This window comes from Rattus norvegicus, chromosome 1 (genome assembly GCF_036323735.1).
Source record: "Rattus norvegicus strain BN/NHsdMcwi chromosome 1, GRCr8, whole genome shotgun sequence".
Classification (NCBI taxonomy): domain Eukaryota; kingdom Metazoa; phylum Chordata; class Mammalia; order Rodentia; family Muridae; genus Rattus; species Rattus norvegicus.
Window position 1 is genome coordinate 112773480 of NC_086019.1, and position 24467 is coordinate 112797946.

The 24467-nt window shown below is 37.5% G+C and overlaps 1 long non-coding RNA gene and 1 pseudogene across 2 annotated transcripts in view; one reads left to right on the top strand and one right to left on the bottom strand.

The window, feature by feature from the left end:
• Positions 1–19401, top strand: part of LOC134483291 (uncharacterized) — an 81711-nt gene extending 62310 nt beyond the window's left edge. For both annotated transcript variants that reach the window (XR_010060110.1, XR_010060108.1), the window contains exons 2-4: positions 12305–12424; positions 17445–17523; positions 19048–19401. This is a non-coding gene — a long non-coding RNA (uncharacterized LOC134483291). The remainder of the gene's footprint in view (positions 1–12304; positions 12425–17444; positions 17524–19047) is intronic.
• On the bottom strand, positions 7980–10487 carry Hspd1-ps7 (heat shock protein family D (Hsp60) member 1, pseudogene 7; annotated as a pseudogene).
• Positions 19402–24467: the final 5066 nt, after the last annotated feature.

Below are 24467 nucleotides of genomic sequence, written 5' to 3' on the forward strand. Positions count from 1 at the left end.
AGTAGAAAGTAGAATAGTGATACTCAACATCTGGAGACTGTGTTTGCCAGTGGCCAATGGTCATTTACCTGGCTATTCTGAGTAAAACTGATAAAAACAAAACCATGCTGTAGATATGGAGATATAAGCAGAATTATTAGCATTTACTTCAAGAAAGGAAAAATTCCTATTCAATAAATATTTTGAATTCTAATTTAAATATTATTGATTTAGGCACAGGGCAGTAAGACATTTACTAGAAGGAATTTATATTTCTCATAGAATGTGAATACACATATAACCCTCTTTCTTTGTTGTATCACAGTGGAAATATTTAGTTTTAATGTATATTTGGAGCACCCCTGGTTTGCCAATAATTACACTAAATTTGTGATCCTAGGATCTCAGGCATTTTCTTTGCCAATTTTCTTTTCATAAGCAGAAAGAGCTATGTATTATTAATTCTATAGCAAAATCTTTTCACTAGGCTGCACATTAGAAAATGTTTATGTTAGATTTTTCCATTATATAATTAGTATACAAAGTAATATATATGGTTATTGCTTCTGGGTTTTGTGGGGGGGATATTTGTTTTTTTGTGGATTTTTTTATGAGACAGATTCTCATACAATATAGCGTGGTTTTGAACTTTTACATAGCACATTGTGGCTATGATGGTCCTGATTCACTTATCTATTCTGTATATTCAGGATACTACAGGTTTCTAAAACCAAACCTAGGTAAAGGGAAATAGACCTGAGAACTTTTTTCCAGTGAGCTAAATTTGACTTGATATAAAATTCACTTTTATCTGTATGCCTGTTTCTGAACTCCCTTTTCTCCGTGTTGATATATATGTCACACTATCTCTTCATTTGTTTGCATTTCTCACTCTTACTCTCTTACTGGCGCTCTCTCTCTCTCTCTCTCTCTCTCTCTCTCTCTAAAATATCCTCCCTCCCCTTTTGGTTTGTTTACTTTAAGAGAGAGTAGGAAGCAAGAAGAGGATGAGGATGTAAAGAGCAAAGGAGAAAGAAGTCATAGACAGAAGGGACCTCTTTTTACAAATGATTCCTGGTTAACCACTGAGGTTATGAGAACGGAATACCAGCAATAACTACTGGGTGATTGGGCTGTGCTATTTTGAGTCCCTGGCTGTTGGGCAGGTCTATTTCTCATCCTTTAGTGAATCTATGGTTGACATAAGCTCTACTAAGCTGGTCATGATGGTGTGTCCTATTGTAGCCCTCAGGAGGTAGGGCAGGTAGAGGCAGAGGAGTCAGGAATCAAGATGATATGAGGATATGTGTCAGTTTGAAGAAACAGAAAAAGAACTAAACATTGTACTAATTATCTGATGCTTTATATTTTAATAGCAGTGTTTTCATAATTAAATATTGGATTAATCATTAATTAGGGGCTATTTACTTTATGTATTAAAATAATTATAACATGTCTTTCTATGTTAGAATACAGCTAGAACATAGAGGTCCTCTGTTCACCATGTGACAGGCAAAGCTTAGCATTAAACTCCATTAAAACTCAAGAGAAAAAGCTGTGACCTCAATTTTGTGAAGTGTTCCTTGAAATCTCTCTTAAAAATCTCATGAGCCCTTTTATTTTATATAAATAACACAATGTCCAGTTCAGTACCTCAGCATAAAACCAGATATATAAAATTCTCTATTATGAATAGAAACTCCCAACAGATTGCCAAGGCAAAGTCAGTTCTCAAGTCGGTTGCCAGAACAATTCAGCATGCAGAAGTGGGCATTTCAACCTTGCTGTTTATAGACAGAAGATCATTTGTCAAAACAAATTTAATTAACCTCCAGTAAAAGTTGGTTTTAAGCTGTGTTTTACATGAAGAATGTGTTATAGCTAAATGATTCTGTTTTTAATTACACATAAAAATAAATGCCTGTTTCTGAGAAGGAATTCACAAATACCTGAAATCTTCACATTTAGTGTTTGCATTTTCAATTTAGATTCTAAACTATTAGTTTATATAGCACAAATGATTTTTAATGCAATGAGAAATGTTTGAGGACCTAAATATATGGATCTTTGTTTCCTGGAGAGTGCAGAGGCCTCATGTTAAAAGCAACAGAACCTTCAGTAGGTGGGACATGCTGGGAGGTTACCAGTGGCTTCTTCCCAGAGAGTGTAAGGGGACCCAGTCATTGTTAACTTCCCTCTTCCTTTTCTGTTCCTTATCCCTTTCTTTTCTCCTCCTGTTTCTCATGTTTCTCCTCACCTTCCTTCTCTGTGTCTTTCTCCTTCTTTTCCTTGCCCTTTCCTGTTCTTCGTTTTTCTCTTCCTTTTCCTCCTTAGCCTCCTCATCTTTTACTCCCAGAGCATAAAGTAAGGAACTGTTCTTTGCACATGCTTCCACCACAGTGTGTGACCTCACTATAAAAAAGCCACAGGGTCCACCAACCATGGACTGTAATTTCTGAGTTTCGTGACTGAGACTCCAGCATGGTAAGCTACTGCTCTGACACTGAACTGTAAATCCAGCAATCCAGAATTGTATTTTATTTTATGTATTTTGAGTGAGTGTTTTAATATAGGCAAATCTAACCTATCAATATAGTCCATACAGAATTTTGTTTTAAATCTCTCTCTCTCTCTCTCTCTCTCTATATATATATATATATATATATATATATATATATATATATATCCTTCTCTCTCCAAAATCATCTTTTCATGATATCTGATGTGATTTTTAAAACAACTTGTAGCAACTGAAAAAAAGACCTACACAAGTATGAGAGTGGATGCACAATGACATTGTACAGAGAAAAGCATTGATGATTACTTTAAAACGTTTAAAGGTAAAGACAGCTTTCTTTGAAAGGGCATAGACATCTTTGTATCTGGTATTTGCTTAAGCTCTTAATAGAAAGGGAGACATTTTGCTCTCTGAACACATAGTTCTTCTTGCACTTCCTTTACTTTGCTAGACTGAACACAGAATGAATTTTGTCTGTTTCAAAAATTAAAACTTATATTCAGGTGGCAAAGTCGTGGCACATTAGAGAAGTGGCAGAATAATCTGTTTTAGCATCTGAAGTCAAGTCCAGAGGTCTGGAAAGAAATGGGTCTCTAGGTCCCCATAGCATCAGCATAATCAGAATCTGGGTCATTAACTATTTGCAGATAAAAGGAAAGGCTATAGTCACTGTGTCAGAATTGTCCATGGAACCATACCCTTCAAGATTAATGGTATATTAAGTTATAGAGTCTAATATTGGAACCATGTGGAGTAGAAACATAATGGTTAAATCATTGCAATATCTCTTAGTATTCTTCACTCCTATTTGTCTGCTAACTAAATTCAAGTATGGAACTCATCATAGAGATTTCAAGGAGAGGGTATGTGAGAATATCAGCAGGGTGAAAGAGTGACAGCTAGTGTTCAGATGGGAATTTCCACATGGTTTCTACATGCAATCCACAAAGAGTTCTCTAAAATTATGGACTCTCCACGTTCCATCTCATACAATTGTAAAGGCAATAGGATACAGAAAATTTTATTATAGCTTTGTAACGTGCACTGTAAGCTTGGCGTTGGAGTTGCAATTCATAAAACTATTAATTTATGCTCCTGGTGTTGAATATGTTGGTACCTTTATCTAAAAAAGTGAATAACATTTCACTCATCATACAAAAATATTTTCCTCCATAAAAGGGAGTAAAAAATAAAAGACAAAGTGCAAATAATTGAGGAGGAAAATTACAGACCCTAAAACAAACACCTTTAAAGATTGGTGAAAGAGGGCTGTGGAGAGAGCCGATTAGTTAAAAGCACTAACTGCTCTGGTAGAGGAACATAGAGTTTGGTTTCCATCCCTCAAAGGGTAATTTATAATCTCCTATAATTCCATGTCCAAGGGATTTAACAGCCAATTATATTTTAAACTCTGAAATATTGTGAAATACACTAATGTAAATGAATGGTTGAGTAATCAAGAGTTGGTTTCCTAGAACAAGTCTTTTTTCAAACATTTCTTTTCTTTTTTTTTAAATCTGTGTCAGCATAGAGCAAGTGAATATACCATGCACAGAAAGTAGGAGAGGTTGTTAGAACTTCTGGAGCTGGTATTACTTGTGGGTATGAAAGTTCCTAATATGTGTGCAGGAAAAAAAACTTGAGTCCTGTGGAGAAATATTAACCTGAGCCATCTGTCCAGTGGCTGTAACAACTCATACTATGCACATCAAGTTTATTAACCTCTAGATTGTACTCATAGCTTTAAATAACGTGTTTAAGATGTCATCTTCTATGATGCATTTTATTTTATTATTTTCATGTTTTTTTTTTATTTTTAGTCACTTTACATCTCAATCACAACCCCCTCCCTCCTCTCTTTCCAGTCCGACGACCCTTACAAATTCCTCCCCGCATTGTTCCCACCTCTTCAGAGAAAGGTTTCTCCTCTTGGGTATCCCTATACTTAGCAAAATCTAGTCTCAGCAGGTCTAGAGACATCCTCTCTCACTGAGGACCCACTACGCAGTTCGAGTAGGGAGGGAAAGGGATCCAGTGGCAAAGAACAGAGATGGAGAAAGCACCAATTCCATTTATTAGGGGGAACTTACAAGAATACCAAGCTGCACATTTGCTACAGATGTGTGTGGGGCCTAGGTCCAGCTCCATTGCTGGTACTCCAGGCTCTGTGAGCCCTCCACAATCCGAGCTTAGTTGACTCTGTGTGTCTTCTTGTGGTGGTCTTTGACATCTTAGACATGATTACTTACACACCCCCCCCCAACTCTTCCACAAGATTCCCCATACTCTACATGTTTGGGTGTGGTTCTTTGCATGTGCCTCCATCGAGTGCTGAATGAAGTGTCTCATGACAGAGTTTATGCTAGGTTCTTGTATGCAAACACAGTGGACTACTAATAGTGGCAGGGTTTGTCTCTCTTACATGGGATGGGTTTCAAGTTGGGGCTGTCATTGGTCAGCTTTCCCCTTAGTCTCTGCTCCACCATTATCTCTACACATTCGTAGTTAAGACACATTTTGGTTTGAAGGATTTGTGGATGAAGTGATGTTTCCCTCCTTCTTCTAGATGTCCACCCTGGCTATGAAGGTAGCCACTACAGTCTACATATCTTCCAGTTAGGAATCTAAGCTAAGGTCACTCCATAGCCTCTGTATATCTTTTCCTATTCCAGTTAGTCACCAGGGATACCCAACCCCCTGCTATTTTCATTTTCACTCCAAGGCCTCTCTCACACCTCCTAAATCTACTCATGATCACCAAACCAGTTCTCTTCCTTACCTCCTTTCTTACCCAGTTTCCTCTTTATTCTCACCTTCTGAATGATATCCATTCATCCTCCATTTTGGACCTCCATATTATCTATCCAGTTTCTTTAGGTCTGTCTATTATAGCATGGTTATCCTGCACATTGTGGTTAATGTCTGCTTATAAGTGAGCACATACCATATATGTATTTCTGTCTGTGGGTTACCTCACTCAGTTGATATTCTCAAATTCCATCCTTTTGCCTGCAAAATTCATCATCTAATTCTTTTTAATACATGAATAATATTCCTGTGTAAATGTACCACTGTTTTTTTTTTAATTCATTCTTCAGTTGAGGGGTATCTAGATTGTTTCCAGTTTCTTGCTAATACAAATAAAGGTGTGATGAACATAGTTGAGCAAGTGCCTGGTGATTTGTGGGACCTCTTTTGGGCATATGCCCAGGAGTGGTATAGCTTAGTTATAAGATAGAACTATGCCTAGTTTTCTGAGAAACTGCCAAAATGATTTGCAAAATGGTCATACAAGTTTGCACTTCCACTAGCAGTGTATGAGTGTTTCCCTTGCTGCATACCCTGACCAGCATGCACTATTGCTTGACATTTTGATCTTAGCTACTGTGATGGGCATAAGATAAAATCTCAGGGTCATTTTGATTCCCATTTCTTTGATGACAACAAACATTTAACATTCTTTAAGGGCTCCTTAGTCACTTGAGATTCCTCTGTTTAGAAATCTCTGTTTATTTCTGTACTGCATCACATCATGCGAAGATGTTTTTCAGATTCTATTCGACTGTAGATGTCAACCTAGACTACCCAGAAACTCACAAACACACACACACACACACACACACACACACACACACACACACACTAACACCATCACTAATGAAATATCAGAAATTAACAATCACTGGTCAGTAATAACTGTCAGCATTAATACACTCAATTCCCTAATAAAAAAGATGCAGGCTAACAGAATGGATACAAAAACACACCTCAGCAATATAAAAACTACCTCAGAGTGAAGATCTAGAAATAAGTTTCCCAAGCAAGCAGACCAAAGAAAGAAGCTAGAGTAGCCATTCTCGTATCTGGTGTAGAATAGATTTTCAACCAAAAGCAATTTAAAGAGACAGGGAAGGACATTTTATACTCATCAAGGAAAAAAATCTATGAAATTGATATCGAAGTTCTGAACATCTTTGTCCCAAACAAAAGGACACCTACATTTGTAAAAGGAACATTGCAAAAGCTTACACTTCTCAAACTCCACACGTATATAGTGGAAGGCTGTAATGCCCCATTCTCACTAACAGACACGTCACCCAGACCAAAGCTAAGCAGAGAAATAATAAAACTAACTGAAACCACGAATCAAAATGACCTAACAAATACCTCTAGAGCATTTCAGCCAAACACAAAAGAATATAGAGCCTTCTCCAAAATTGGCCATATAGTTGGTCATGAAGCAAGCCTCAACAGATATAAGAAAACTGAAATAATGCCTTGTTCCTTATCAGACCACCATGGATTAAAGGTGAGCTTCAACAACAACGAAACACCAGAAAGCCTACACACTCATGAGAACTGAACAATTCTCTAGTCAGTGATCTCTGGGTTAGGAAAAATTAACAAAGACATTAAAGTCTTTCTAGAATTCAATAAAAGTGAAGGCAAAACATACACCAATTTATGAAATCCAATGAAAGCAGTTCTAAGAGGAAAGTTCATAGCACTAAGTGCCTCGATAAGGAAATGAGAAGGTTTTTATCTCAGGAATTAAAAAGTATATCAAAGATCCCTGGGTGAAAAAGTAACAATCACAGACATGAAGAGAAAAAGACAAAAAATAATCAAATGCAGGGCTGAAATCAGTCAACTCGAAACATGATGGATGCAAGTGTAGAGAACCACAGCGAGACAAAGGACAGAGAGAGTCCTAATTGGGGTCTCCATTGGGGTCTCCCCAGGAGATCTGGGAGCCTGATCTCCCCTCTGCTGCAAAGGGGGAGAAGAGATTATATAAGTCACAGGGCATGGAGGATAGAGGAGAGCATAGCCACTGAATCAATTAAGCGGGGCTCACATGGGCTCACAGAGACTAAGGCCACAAGCTTTGGCCTGCATGGCTCTGCATGAGATCCTCTGTGTATATGTTATGTATCTGTTAGCTTGGTGTTTTCATGGGACTCCTAACAGTGAGAGCCAATGCCTCTCTGACTCTTTCCCTGTTTGGGGGCCTCTCTTCCTCCAACTGAATTTCTTGTGAAGCCCCAGTTTGAGGGCTTTCACCTTTTCATAAATATGTCTTGCTTTGCACAGTTTGACTCATCTCTTGAGGCCTATTTTCTTCTGAAAAGGAAATGGACAGAGACTACATCTGTGACGAAGAGATAGGGTAGCGGAGAAGAGGGGAGAGAGGGAACAATTGTGATCTGAATGTATTATATTAAAGTAATAAAAGAAAAAATGTTATTCTTGGGATTGTTCACAATGGGGACATAAAAATGCTTCCAAAACATCTTTTTTTTAAAGCCTTTGGTTTGTTTTGAAAGATTGCAATTACACTCAGAACTACAGGGAAGGCCAAAAAATACATTAAATTCCCACCAGCACTGAGTTCAAAAATAGGAGCAGAAAGTATGTGGAAGCAACTTAGAGGCTTCAGGTAGAAAGAAAATATTCACTCTGTGTTTGAAAGCCACTCTTATTTTTTTAACTTTAAACAAAATTTTATTACACAAAGGTTGTCACCTAATTGGATACTTCTCTACTCTGTACCCAATCATTCTCACCCTCCACAGAAAGGCTGCTTCAGAACTTCTCATGTGGTGACACAGCGCTACAGTCCTGATGCTAACAGAACAGTAGAGATGCCTCAGTGATTTAAGTTGAAACAGGACACTGGTATATGGCTCTTGCACAAAGCATCAGGAATGTGCAAATGTCTTTATTCAAAAATACAAAATAAATTATCTGTAGGCATGGACAATGACAGCAGTAAACCATTATCTATTAGGAAAACATAGGAAAACAGTAACTGATGGTTACAGTGATCAACCAGCCTTCTCTTCAGTCATTTTCTTCAGGTGAATTCTCTGAAGTTATTGGTGAGGAATCTGCCTTGAACTTCCTGTCACAGCTTATTAATAATGGCAAATCACTATTCTAGGTGTTAGAACATGCCACCTCCCATACCCCCTCGCATTCCACCCATTGTATCCATTCCAAGGTCTTTCTCTTCTTTAGGAATGTCACTAAAGCTTCGGCTGTAGTTAGCAAGGGGGCCACCCCTGTAGCATCCAGTTAATCAGTTCTTACAACCTTTGTTCAATCAATGATTCCCTTTTCCACCATGTTCACAAAATCTCCAAGCATGGCATCATAACCAACTTCTGAGGAACTCTGTAGAATTTTTGTCAACTATCAAAGATCCTTCAATACCTGTATTCTTAGCAATCGTCATTGCAGGAATTTTAAGTGCTCTTTTAATAATTTCTATACCTATTTTCTGATCTTCATTAGCAGACTTTAATGAATCCAAGGTGGGATGCACCGAAGCAAAGCACAGCCCCCTCCTAGAACAATGCCTTCTTCGACAGCTGCTCTTGTAGCACTGAGAGCATCTGTAACTCTGTCCTTCTTCTCATTCACTTCAACATCACTTGTCCCTCCAACCTTCAACACAGCTACTCCATCTGGAAGTTTAGCAAGTCACTCATTCAGCTTTTCCTTTTCATATTCACTAATTGTGATGTCTAGCTGCTCAGAGATTTCTTGAATATGTTTTTCAATATGAGCTTTGTCACCTTTACCTTTCAAAAGCATGGCATCATCTTTGGTGACAATGCCCTCTCTAACTTACCCTAAATCATGAGCTTGAACATCTTCAATATTTATTTGTTTTATTTTTGTTGCCCTTTTATTTTTTCTGTTTATTTACCTTTAAAATATAATGAGATAAAACAAAACTAATACATTGTATTTGAAAAACAAGCAGGAGGAAAAAAATCACAAGAAATGGCACATTCAGGAGTCCCATAAAAACAGTAAACGAGAAGGAATACTGTGTACCAGGGAACTGATTGTAGACCTCTGCATGCTGCCCCAGTATCTGTGAGCTCAGATTTAATAATGTTGATTCAGAGGACCTTGTTTTCTTGGTTTCCTCCATCCCCACTGCTTCTTAAACTCTTTCTGCCTCCTCTTCTACATCCTGAGAGGGATATTCTTTTAGATTCAATCACTCTTCTCCAAACACCGCACCACCAGTAGCGATAGCCATATCTTTAAGCTGGTTCTTCTTGTTGTCCCCAAACCCTTGAACTCTGACTGCTACAAGCTGAAGACTAACTGCTAGCCTGTTCAAACCCAGTGTGCTGAGAGCTTCTCCATCAACATCTTCAGCAATTATGGCCAAGGGCTTCCAATGAGCATTGGCAATCTCAAGAGCAGGTACAATGGACTGAACACTAGAAATTTTCTTTTCACCTAACAAAACATAGGCATTTGGAATTCACATTTTTGATCTTGTGATGTGTTAATAAAATATGGAAAAATATATCCTCTATCACACTTCATGCCTTCAATAATTTCTAGCTCATTATTCAGGGTTTTTCCATCCTTCACTTTGATGACACCCTTTCTTCCAACCTTCATTGCATCAGATATGATGTTCCCAATGTCTTTGTCTCCGTTTGCAGAAATCGTAGCAACCTGAGCAATTTCTTCAGGGGTTGTCACAGGTTTAGATTGCTTCTTAAGTTCAGCAGTGACAGCATCAACAGCCAACATCATACCTCTCCGAATTCCCACTGGATTAGCCCCTTTGCTGATCTTCTCAAAGCCCTCCTTGGCAACAGATGGTGCCAGAACAGTGGCAGTGGTGGTGCCATCCCCAGCCTCTTCGTTTGTGTTATTGGGAGCATCCTAAACAAGTTTAGTTCCGATTTGTTTTATTTATCCTTTAAATCAATTGACTTTGCAACAGTGACCCTGTCTTTTGTTACTTTGGGACTTCCCCAACTCTGATCAATAATCACTGTTTTTCCCTTTGGCCATATTGTAACAGCTACAGCATGGACTAAAAGGACTACTCCTTGAAACATTGAGGCTCGTGCATCCGCACCATATTTTACATCTTTGGCATAGGCCCAAGTGAGATGAGGAGTCAGTGCCCGAGACACTGGTCTCATCTGGTGAAGGACTGTGGGTAGTCCTTCTGCTTCTGCTTCCATTAAACTCTCAAATGCTCTGGAATAGTCAGTGTGGGGCTTCTCCTCATTCTCTCCTGAGAGATCTCAGAATATTTTGTCCTGATATAGTTACACAATATACTGGAAAGTGTAGCACACATTTGATATATACGTGTGTGTGTGTGTGTGTGTGTGTGTGTGTGTGTGTGTGTGTGTGTGTGTGTAATTCTTCCACCAGAAAATTCACATTTTCAATTTTGTTTTTTCCTGCAGCTGGTCCTAAATATGTGAATTACCAGTAGCATTTTTTAGTTGAATTTACTCTGCAATTACAGTCTTATTTTCAACAGTTCTCTTAAATGCAATTATTCAGTATGTATGCATTTATTCCCATATCAGACTGAGCTGATCTGCCTACATTGCATTTTCAGACTAGACTTGAACATTATTCAGCTGGTTGGTTTTATTTCATTTTGTCAGATGCTTAAATACATTGCTACCATTATTTTTTTAGAACTATTTTTCCATAGACACTTATATCACAAAAGCAGATACCAGCAAAGGCACTGGCCAGGCATATTTTGTAACTGATTTCTTAGTGAATTATAACATATGAGTGAGTTATATCTCTACCTTAGGACTAACACTGTCTGACAACAAAGGCTACATGTTACATGTTTTCACTCATTTTATTGAAAATTTCAAATTTGGTATAGTTGTTTGTAACATGTACATTGTTACTTTCCCATTATGATCAGAAATATGTGCTTCTGGCTGAATTAACTTTCCCCCAAACTCAAGGGTTCATTCCCAAACAGTGCATGCAATTCTTATCCGTAGACAGGTCTCTGATACGTACTGTTGAATAATGATTCTATAATGCATTAGAAATGCACTTTTCAAAGTTAATATAAAAAAATAAAAAAATAAAAAAAAATAAAAAATAAAAAAAAAGAAATGCACTTTTCATAGTATATAGGAGAGATACCAAGAGGATTTGGAAGTCATGAAGAAGGCATTTGGATAACCATTTCTGCTGAACAACCTGACTGACAGATGTCACAGATCAAATGATCAAAGGGTCAGAGGATAATTCTCCCAATTCTGAGAGTTGTCTACTACAACACAAGAAGAAAATGTGAAATAATTTCTTCAAAATTTATTATTTTTATTTATTTTATGTTATTTTTTGAGACAATATTTCTCTCCATAGCCTTGGTTATCTTGGAACTCACTCTGTAGACTGGACTGGCCTCGAACTCACAAAGACCTTCCTTCCTCTGTCTCCCAAGGTTTGGAATTAAAGGCATACACTACTACTGCCTAGCCAAAATTTATTAAAACATTCTGGTTATAATAGTCTCCTTAATATGATGCTCATCTTAAGTTAAATTGTGGATAGTTTATCCCTTGAAGAAGATTTACATTAGAAAAGTTACAACTGAGAATTCTTTCTCTGCATCTTGGAAATGTATATGATTTTATTAGATGTGTTAGTTTTAAGTCAAGCACATTCCTTAGAATTATTTGTGCAGAATATCCTTAAAATGTAAACAACTAATTTTCAATTTTTTGAGTAGAGAAATAACTTAGATTAATAAACAACAATAAGCAAATAAATATGATTATATTATAACACTAAGAAAAATTAATAAATGCAAATAATTCTTCACTGGGAGTGGTGGGATGTACTTCTGGGTCATACTGGTACCCAGTACTTTTGCACAAGCTTTCCTGGCACTTCCCAGAGATTATGTCAAATTTCTTCCCATTGCTACTGTTCAAAATAAATGGGTTCATTTCTGTTTAACTTCAACCAATGTAACTTTGACTTTTACAGAACTTACAGGACCTAGGAATGCAAACCCAGGAAGCATCAGCATACATGATTATGTTACATTATGTAAAGAGGACAAAGATGCAGTGAAAACAGCTCAGGGTGGAGGAAATGGCAGCTGTCGTGAGTAACTAACTCTGGAGATATCTGGGTCACTGAGTAGCAGAGCAAAACCCACAGAAGTTTCCACAATAAATGTCTGAGCTTATGTTCCCTGTGGCTATGCCTGAGGCAAGGACTCCAAAGCAAGCAGCTCCTTTAGGAAAGCATGCAACTGGGAGAAAAGATTATCTTTTCAGGCCACTTACTACAATGAGTGACAGGAGGTTGATTCTCCATGGGGAACTTGAGAAATTAGTGATGCACACCTCACAGACTCTGAGGAACCTCAAGTGTTTGTAAGCTGGCTTCTGTTGGACTTTGAGATTTGAGGATATTCATTCTATATTGTTGTATTCTATAAGTCAGGTAGGCATAGCCTTCTTTGGTAATCATGGAAGATAATGAGGTTCTCAGGAAAAGACCTGCAAATGGCTTCAGAGAATCTTATATACAATTGCACACAGTATAAAAGCAGGACAGCTTTAAGATAAACTACAGTATATGTAACCTCAGCAGGAAGAGGGCTTATAGATCCTGCAGTGGACCTGAGTTCTCTCTGCAGTACTCAGCCAGGTAACTCTAGCTCTAAGGGAAACTGATGCTTCCTCCACTCTTCATGGACAAACACATGTGCACAAACCCACATGTATGTTTAAGTGTCAGTTATTATTTGTATAAGAACATAGTGATAGTGTGACATTTGCTTCCCTCTTCTTTTCTGTTTTAAAATTTTACAAGAAGAAAAAATAGAGAGTATTGTACCACAAACAGTTTTCTTTGTTCAGGAAAAACTTACTTTCAAAAGGATTTCAATGATTAATGGCCAAAGAATAGCTTGACCTGATACTTTTAAATTTTCAGTCGATAAAATGTTTTCCTTTTGGAATGCATAGAGTGTTTTACACAAAGCTCTTCAAGCACTCATTTCCCATGAGGTTTCAATGGTGGACCAGAGCCAAGAGGCTTCTCCCCTAAGCTATCCTCAGTACTGAACATGCTCATACTCATAGACACACAGCATATCAGACCTTTGTGTGGCTATTGTAGGATCTTTTCTTAAAGCTATACTAATTGTTAATTATTATAAATTATCATCAATCCAAACTGGAAAATCAGTCAGAAATGGGAGAAAATGTAATGTGTATTATTTAAAATGCTATGAAAGCCGATATTGACTAGTTCATACTTTGACCTTATATAAATAACATGCATAGATTTTTCTGTAAATCCAATATCACGACAGAAATGACTTAATGACAAAGTTTCTTAAAATTAGATTCATGTGTTTAACTAGAGTTAAAGTCTACTTTTGCTGGGGTATTTTAGGTAGTAAATGGATAGCCTTTTATTTGTACAAAAATGTAGTTCCTGTATTTATCTCTATTTATTGTCAAAACGGACTATAAAACTGCTCCCATGCTGATAACATTCAACTATGCCATATACTAAATAATGAAAACATATAAAATTCAGTTGCATTAGGCTGCATAATGCCACTTACCATATATATATATATATATATATATATATATATATATATATTGATGATATCATAGCCCAGTGGCACTATAGCCATCTTGGATTAAATACAATACTCTACAAAGATGAAATTGTTTGTAATGCAGATCTCTGAGGATGCTCCCGTCATTTAATGTTGCTTAGCCATTATCAACTCAAATAGCAACAGAAGCTAGCACAGAAGATGAAGCAGAGAATGAAAACAGAGTGTTTAATTTTGAAGCAGATATTTCGAATGTCTCAATTAAGGATCTGGTGAACTCACTGGACATGAATCGACAGTCAATTATATAGCTATGAAATGTTCCCCTGTACAGATTAGACCCTCAATGAGAAGCCCTGGAGCAGAAATCTCAGTCCTGTATGACAGAGCCACCTCAGACCAAGAGACCGGACTGCCTTGAGGATCACAGAGTAAATTTCAGTAGGTGTAGGAACCACAGCAGCTTGGACACTTTAATAGTGATGCTGATATCTGTGAGAAAGGAAGAGAAAGTCATTGGAGTGTTCCTTTCAAGGAGCAGTGTGCTGTCATATTTGAGGAAAATTACTCTGTATTATGTGAGAAACAGAGCTTTAGCAATAACTGAGGAATCAAGGGAGGAAAAGAATGTAACTGACACCAATAACTCCGTTTTTAATTTTTGAGAAATCTATTACCTGTCTGAGAATTACATAATCAATTGCACAAACGAGTGTGAAAGACAGGAGGGAACTGGGAAGAAATACATGTCCATCAGCAGGGTGAATAGAACACAGAGCTTAACGTTATGCAGTGGTATTTGGAACCACACAGAATATTGTCTAACATGAATCATAAACACACATTTATTCAGCAGAGAATCTGACTACAGATATGTCTTTGGGGAGAACATAACACTGAGATTCACGTCGACAGAGAATCATGTATCACAAGGGAGATACATGATTATAAATGCAGACTGTTCACATTGCTTTTCCCATCTTTTCTCCGCTTTCCCTCTTAGCTTACTGTTTGCCAGAACTTAAGGCTCTGAATACCTCCTACTGTATCACACATCAGTGAATGTGATCATCACTTTATGTCCTGACATGATACCATTTAGTGTTTGATCTTACCTAGAAAATGGATCCAAATAGCTCATAGTTTCACATATTCCCACACTTCTGTCACAGATGTCTCTGAAAGTGAAATCATTTCTGATCCATTAGCTCTGGGTAAAGCATGGTTCTAAAACCCTCAGAGCTGTGTGCATCCAACTGGAAAGTCACTTTCTCTATGCATTCTCCCTGTGGTTCTAACACTGTCTCTCTGTTTGGGTTACATACCTGGAAGCCATCTATCCTATGCTGTTTCCTTACACTCTACTGACCTGTCTTTCTTATTGTGTTTCCACTCAGTTCTTGTCTCTATCCTCACTCTCTGATTTTCTGTGAGCAGACATCACACTACTCCAGTGGCCCTTGGGAGTAGCTTATCACACCCTCATATTTTGTTTCATTTATTACTTCATATTTCTGTCTTCATATCCCTGCTAGGTGTGCCCTTTAAACCCTCAGCCCTGTTCCAAATACAGACTATTTTCCACAATAATAATTTTGTGCATTTGTGTATTGCAAATATGAAATTTCCCTGCAATGCCCCTCAAAGTAGCAAAGTGAAGGTGTCTGAAGCAATGGCTTTAGAATAAAAAGATGGTTGTGCATAATCTTAGTTTGGCCTTTTATGATTATGTATACCAAGCTTCATTTCTCCATTTCTAAGTAGAGGTAATATTAGCTACACTATAGAGCAGTTGTAAAATGTATATGAGACAGTTAATACATTTTAAACATTTAACTATACTCAAGGAGACACAGAGACAAAATTTGAAGCAAAGACTGAAGGAATGGCCATTCAGAACCTGCCCGACCTGGGCATCCAGCCTGTATACGTACAGCCACCAAACCCAGATAATATTGCTGATGCCAAGAAGTGCATGCTGACAGGAGCCTGATAAACCTTTCTCCTGAGAGGCTCTGACAGAACATCACAAATACAGAGGCAAATGCTCAAAGCCAACCATTGATCTGAGAACCAGGATGCCATTGGAGGGGTTAGAGAAAGGATTGAAGGAGCTGAAGGGGTTTGCAACCCCATAAGAACAACAATACCAACCATCCAGAGCTTCCAGGGATCTCTGTGGTCTTAAGAAAGACTCCCGGTGGTACACACACACACACACACACACACACACACACACACACACACAATGAAGTAAGTTATAAGCTTTACTAACATGTCCAAGCATAATTAGAGCAGAATTAAGTTCAAGTAGTCATGAGGACCCTCCTTCTAGAAAACATTAAACAATAGTCAACAGGACCCATTTCTTGGGAGTTTCTGGCAAGCAGTCACAGCTCCTTTGCTTGTCAGTGAATCCTGACAGATGACTTCATATATGTCTTTTGAGGGAGATCTGACAGAGGGAAAGGATTGGTGTGGAACTAGGGTACTGTTTCCCCACATTTTATAATAATAGGAGGGACAACTGTAAGGCCATGATTAATATTAGAGAAACGGGTGGACATTCATGAGATTTGCATCTTGTACATATTAGGAACTCTGGTTTCCTGGAGTGGGAAGGCAGAGATTTTGCTGCTTTGCAGAAAGGAAAAAGCTCAGAAGTCAAGTTGGGCTTTCTGTTATTGAAGAAACAATATTTGAGCCCCAACCTTTGCCAGCCTTATTCAGCATAGAAAGGGATGTTGTAGGTCTCTTCTTAGAATTTAAGGGCCATGGTTATTTAGGTGTTTGAGAGAATTTACTGATGGCCAAAAACATCTGAATCCTATGGAAAAAATCTGCATTTCAAACCTGGATGTATATAAATCAAGTAGACATTCCCAAATGAATGAAGACAAATTTTATGGTAGTTTAAAAATAGTTTAAGTTAATTTCCAATTCCTTGCAACTGTTAAGCTTGCTAAATCATCACAAGTATATACTCACAGGAATTTCTGGCAAAGAGAAGATGCAAGGGGCAAGTGTTTATTAAGCACAACTGTGTCATTTGTGATTCTTGGCTTATGGATCATCTTCCGAAAATGGTATTTTTTAATTTTTATTATATTTTGATACCTGGGTAATTTTTGTACTTCATTCTCCTTCATTCCTACCCTTTCAAAGTTTCCTGTGCCTACTTTTTAGATGCATGATCTTGTTTCTTTGTTGTTACATGTGTACTCATATGTGCATTGTTCAATGTAGTGTGCTCATTTTTTGTTTGTAAATTAAATATAAACTTAAAAGAATAGGAAGTAATTCCACAAATGTACAGGCAATGACCAAATGACCAGATCAAGGAACTGACACTTAGAGTTGCTAAATGGTTGATTACTACAAATGAAGGATGTTCACAAATCATAAAGTCACACAGAGTAACTTGATTTTCATATCAGAGACACACACACAAGATATTTACAAAATGAAATATTTAATGCCACTTGTAAGTTCCTTCTTCCATTTTTCATTTTCATGTTAATTTCTATCTCATTGTTACAGTGTTGCAATGTGATGCTGTTCATTTTGTATGTGAGAAAATATGTCTGACAATAAGCTCAGTTCAACAAGCACATTGAAGGTAAAATGCTGATAGTCTCTGTCCAGAGCTAAGTCTTAACACAATTCTGTTTGGTGTTGCTTTGTTAATTACTGCAAAGAATCATTTCTCTTTAAACATTTACAGGGATTTTATATGCCAGTTTGTGTTGGAACCTGGGATGGGGGATTCTCCCTCCTCAAAGGAAAAGGAGAGGGGACAGAAGCTGTGTGAGGGGGCACTGGAAGGAGACCAGGTTCTGTGATTGTGATGTAAAGTGAATAAATAAATTAATTAATTAAAAAGACAGATTCTAAGATTATTTCAGACAATTCCATTCTTTTTCTGTCCAGTTACTTTTGTAGATGCAGTTTACAGTAATGTTATTTAGGAAGAGATGGAAGGATGATAATAGAGAATATAATGGTTTTGATTTTTACTTTAATAACTGGCCATATTTTATGGGTATACACATGTGTAGCTCTCTCAAAACACCCCAGTTCTGGGATCTAGTCAGTTCATATTAGTGACTTGAACAATAGAGCTTAATAACATTTAAGCATATATGTCCTGTAACTTAATGACTACAGCAAAACTAATGGCTGAAGACTTTCTTGCCCAGGAACACCAGTGTCCTAATTTATAATTGATAGGTTACTTATGTCCTGACAGGATTTATAATAATATCCCATAAAATATAAATGAACAAGATTATCAAAACAGAAACAGGGTAGTGACTTTGAGGAAATTACATGATTTCTCTCATTCATTATTTACTGGCTAGGATAATACCAATGGATGCCTTGAAAGATTTCTCAGCCTGATGCTTTCTAAACTCATTTTCCAAATTGAGTATCTCAATGAAAAGAAAGCATAATGATGCGTTATGTACAGAATAGTGCTTTCCTTGTATAATACTGTCCCAAAGTCATAGTAAGTATTTAAGATGAATTTTTCTGTCATGAAATATTAATTAAAATCAGTCTCTCATGATAATTATGCTGGTCTCTTGTCTATGAATATAGCAAAGTGTCCATAGGAATCCTTTCACTGACATTTTTTTCAGATCCTGTTTGGTTTTATTCTAGGTGTCTAGGCTATCTAGCTTCTTGTTCTTGGCCTTCAAGGCAGCATCTGTCATGGGTTCCTACTCATGGTATGAGTCTCAAATTGGGCCATTCACTTGTTGGCCAATCCTACATGTCTTGTGCAACATTACCAGAGCACATATTACAGGGAGGAAAGATTGGAGGTTGAAGGATTTGTGGCTCAGTAGAAAGGACGAGGTTCTTGTGATGCTATTTAAGGGGTAATTAGTTCTTGCATGATAAATAGGATTTCCAGACTTTCCTCAACAGAGTATTGTTTTGAACATTCAGGTACCAGAAATTTCAGCATGCAGGTGGAATCTCTGTTTTCATTCCGGAAAGAGATAAAAGATAAGAAATAAAAAATAACAAAATTTAAAAAGATTTTGTGGAAGACAACTCACTGGGTTAAAGAGAATGTAAAAATAATTTTAGAGTTCTGAGATATTTTTACAGTTCTGACTTTTTTCTCTCTAAGATCTTGGAGGACACAGAAATGAGGAATATTCTGCAGAAGTACACACCTGTGGAATCTTAGCAATCAGAAAAAAAGCCAACAGCAGCATCAACAGCAGCATCAACAGCAGCATCAACAACAGCATCAACAGCAGCATCAACAGCAGCATCAACAGCAGCATCAACAGCAGCATCAACAGCAGCATCAACAGCAGCAGCAGCAGCAGCAGCAGCAGCAGCAGCAGCAGCAACAACAACAACAACAAAAACCCAAAAGTTCACCTGAGCTCCTATGTGTGTTTTCTGCCGCTTTACAGAGAGAAAATGGGGAGCTACTGTGCTACCATAGCTGAATAGATGTTTAATTGGAGCTTGAGTGTGTTTTAAGGTCATTGATCTGAAATTTCAAGAATAAATTCTGAAGAGTTATAAGGGTAACAATAACTTTCACAAGAAAAAGGAATTCCAGTCAAGCATACATGACTATATTTATGCTTTTATATTTAGGAATGTAGATAGTCAACGTTCTCAGAGATCATAAAAGAAACAAAAAATATTCAGATTCGGAGCCTAGCATCCCTGCAAGCTTTCCTTTGCCTAACTATGATGTAGACAACACAGAAAACTTCCTAACAGCTTCACAGATATCTATTTCAAATAGGAAGCATAATTGTTATAATGGAGAAAATTTATTTGGAAGAAAACTTAAAAGGATGAGTAAGTTTGAAAGTTATCCACTTGTATGCGGTGGTGGGGGGTATATGTGTATGTTCATAGGAATGAGAAAAGATGTGTCCACACTTGTACTTTGGCAGATGCAAATGTTGACCAGAGGTGTACAATGTATGTCTTCTTTGGCCCCTCTCCCACTGTATATCCTAAAACAGGATCTCTTACCAATCTCAGAACGCCTCACTTTCGTGAGGATACCTATCCAATGAGCTCCAGTGAGACTTCAATATCTGTTCCCCACAGCACAGGAGTTTAAAGACCACAACTGTCATATTCAGCCTTTTACATGTGAGTTCAGAATCCAAATATGGCTGCTCCTCTTTTTTTTTTTTTTTTGGTTCTTTTTTTCGGAGCTGGGGACTGAACCCAGGCTGCTCCTTTTACAGAGCAAGCACTTCACTGGTTGAACCATTTATGCACTCTAACGTATTAATATTTGTTTTCTATAAAATATACATTAATTGCAGTGAAAATTTATTGGACTTCTGTGGTTACAAACAGTATGTGCTTAGAATCTCTGAATGAACTTAAGTCTAACAAGTTCTTAATGCAGAAAACAAAACAAAACAAAATTCTTTTAAAAACATCCACACAGTCCAGAACTTTGCAAGTTGAGACAGGAGCATCGCTAAGAGCTCAAGACTAGCATGGTAAGAGAATAAGACTTTATGCCTACGAAACAACAGAAAATCTAAGCAAAAACCTGTGACAGTGACCTCTGAGCTCTGCTGTTTTTCTGAGCTGCTTTAATGTGGATGAGATAGCAGTCAGCTCTGCCACTGTAACACATTCCTCAACTGAGGTTACCAGGTTACCAAAGTAACAGTTAACATTAGGTCACAATGTTGGGGACTCCAGTCTGTGACTGACAGATTAGATTGTTATTTTGCTCTGTGGTGATGCAGGGCATGCAGTTGAAGAGGCAGTGGTGATATAGGCTTATTTCGTGGACACTGGATACATAGAGAAAGTGAGGAGAATCATCATCCCACAATTCCCTTTGAGCATGATCCTTCAATCAACTAAACCCTCCCACTAAACCCTCCCTTAAAGGTTTCTAACCCTCTCCAATCTGCCAAAGGATGTCAAGACTTTAAAATAGTTACGTTGCAGACTAGAGGGATGCCTCAGTGGTTAGGTGCTCTGGAAACTTTTACAGAAGAGCTGGGTTCAATTCAAGAGGACTCACACAGTGGCCCTTCAAATGCTTATTATTTCAGGTCCAGGATATCTCATGTCCCATTTTGACTATGAGAATATTTCACGCATATGCTGCATAGACATGCATGCAGACAACACCCATACACATAAAATAATTTTTAAGAATAATTTAAAGGATTACATACTGGTCAGTCAGTGACATTGATGACCTATCAATAGCAAGGACAGTCCATGGAATTATTGGCAATACTTATGCTGTGTTTAGCCTTCATGGAGTCATGACCTTTTTAATGTTAATTACTTCAACTTGCTTACAGATTGTTATGTGTTTGGTCATATTTTTGAAACATTAACTTGTAATTGACCTACGCTTCAATATTAGTCTTCTAAGTCTCCAAATAGAATGTCCCAATTGCAGAGCTATCATTCTATTTACTACACACCTTAAGCCACAAGTATGATCAATAACTTCTTCTACTCCTCATGGCACTGAGAGGCCAAATATTAAAGAATTAAAGAATTCCCAAATATAAGGAAATTCTCCTTTTTAAACCAGCAATCACATGCACATGGATATGCACCTGTACCTGGATGTTGAATATTAAATGTATCCACTGCCAAAGAAGATTAACTTAGAAGTTAGCCCTGGTTCTTTCTCCCAGCCCTGTGCTCCCAAAAATAAGACTCAGACTCAAAATATATTTAAAATATATTGGCCATACAGCTAGGCTCTTCTTTATGTAGATCATACTTAAATTAATGTAACTTTTGCTAATTTATGTACCTGTGCTCAGTTAACCTGCATCTGTCTTGTCACATTTTCTCACCTGTGTCTCCCATACCTGTCTCTATCTGCCTGCCAGATGTCCTACCTTCTATTCTACTCTGTCCTATAGGTCATAGGTTTTCTAATTGACAGGTGATGCATCCATACAACATACAAGGTATTCTCTCTACAGACTAGTTTGTTTTATTTTCCAGGGGATCTGAGCAAAGGTTTAAGTAACCATGCCTGCTATTAAAAGTCTAGAAAAAATGGAAAAGATAAGCAGATATATTTTAAGAAATTACTAATTCTGACAATGGTATAAAATTAAAGATTTCTTCTTAAAACAGATGCCCAAATTTCCAGCAAAAATAAATATCCCATCCCAATCTAATTTTTATTTTATTGGTGATCCTTTTAAAACTCCATAGGTATGTAATTCATAGCCTGGGATTTTTCGACCTTATCATTAAGATAACTTTCTTTTTCTTTTTCAATTTTTTTATTAATCATTCCATTTGTTTACATCTCATATGATATTCCACTTCCTGGTTACCCCTCCACCAGCCTCAATCCCACATTTGCCCTCCTACCTCCCCTTTGCCTGTATGAGAGTGCTCCCTTACCCACCCACACTCTTCCACCCCACCCCTCCAGTATCCCCTACACTGGGGCATAGGTAAGATTTTCATTTTTCTAAGCCAGCTTTCCCTCCATGTGTTGAGTTGACACCAGACAAGCTAGAAATTCATGCCATTAGATGCATTGTACTTTCTTCTCCTTGACAGAGGACTGATTTAGTTAATAAATTTCAGCCAGAGTTCTCTCCTAATCCAGAACAATGTTACTCTTTTTATCGATCTAATGATATAGCACATATTACTTTACCATACCCATCAGTTAGAAAGATACTGACTCCCACACTGAGACTGAAAACAGAATGTGGGAAAAATTGTGAAGCACTAGTATAGTATCCATGGAAAGTGAGATCCAGATATTGAAATTGAAAATACCAAAAAAAAAAAACCCAACCAAACAAACAAACAAAAAACCCTCTTGCTTCAATTCCCATTGCTAAAACATGTGCACACCAGGATCTTCAAAGGGAGCTTTATACTTTGAACCTCACAAATTTTATTGGATTGGCAATGAGAAAGAGTGACTCATGTGAAGCTGTGTGCTGACATGGTGCTGAAAAAAGATTAATAGGTTTTGATAGGAATAAAGGAAATTTAAATTATGAAGCCTGGTCAAAAATACAAAATAATTTATGGAACAGAAAATGAGTGGTAGAAGTGACTTTCCCAAGACAGAGATTGAAAAACTACTCCTTAGAATCCATAACCCTCGGCAATAGGTTTTCACCCAACTAGTCTGCTACAATTGCAAAGGTACAGGAGGAAATTTGGAGGAAAAAAAAAACCTAAAAGTTTTCCACTCTGCTTCTTGATGAGGTTATCTGGGAGAAGTTTCTGTTTAGTTCAAAGTTTCTTTTACAGAGATTCCTTCACATTACCTCACTATTGTGAAATACCTGAGGGTGGCTAACTTTATGAAGGGAAGAGGTTTATTTTGAGTATGATTATAGTGACAGGTTGGGATCACTCAACTGATAAATGGCATCTTCAAGACAGAGTTATAACTCAACCAACTCTATTACGTTGTATGAGACAGAGATAGTCCCCATACTCTGATGTCTCTCCAGGGAGTTAGGCCCCGAAAGCTTAATTTGTTGTAGTGGGTAGTACTATACTTGTGCAGATAGTAAGTTGATTCAGTGGGTTTAATAAAAAGTAATCAAGTTTAGAGGGGAAATTAGAAGTGGGATAGAATATTAATAGAAGGGGTGGGGTAGATTTTACCCAACCATATACATGTATAGAATTCTCAAACATTTTGTTTTAATATTTATCAATATTTATCAAGGGAAGACATTAGACAGGAGAGGTAGAGACAGGCAGTATTAAATAGGAAAATCTTGATGTATTCAAGGACAAAAGGAAGGGCTAAGGTAGCTGGCAAGTGGAAAGTGAGAAAGAGAATGTTGCATGTTCTTAGTCAGCATGAACTATCATAAAGGAAGCACAGTCTTGCTTTAAGAATCTAGAAAACCTCAGCGAATGTTGCAAGTAGAAAAAGAGTCCTATTGAAGCCAAGACCATTTTATATTACTTTCTTAGTGATAGGGGTTAAAAGAGTAAGAGATAAACTAATGAGAGTTGCAGGAGAAAAATCAAACTCTTTTTCACTGTTATATTTTTATATCATTTAGAAAACTGTTTTCCTGATGGGTGGTGAGGATATCAAGAGATCCAACTGACTTGCCAGCACAAGTCAATGGGAGGATGTGTGAGAGGAATCCCAGTGAGAGCTTATTTTTTCTTTAGTGGCGGAGGTTACAAGGGCAGAGGGCATAAAGAAAGGGACAGAGCGAGCCTTGGTGGACGGAGAGGAATGTGGTCAGTTCTGTCTCATCAACGTGATCCATTATATAAACAAACTGAAAGAACAAAACCACATGATCATTTCATTAGATGCTGAGAAAGCATTTGACAAAATTCAACACCCTTCATGATAAAAGTCCTGGAAAGAATAGGAATTCAAGGCCCATACCTAAACATAGTAAAAGCCATATACAGCAAACCAGTTGCTAACATTAAACTAAATGGACAGAAACTTGAAGCAATCCCACTAAAATCAGGGACTAGACAAGGCTGCCCACTTACTCAATATAGTTCTTGAAGTTCTAGCCAGAGCAATCAGACAACAAAAGGAGGTCAAGG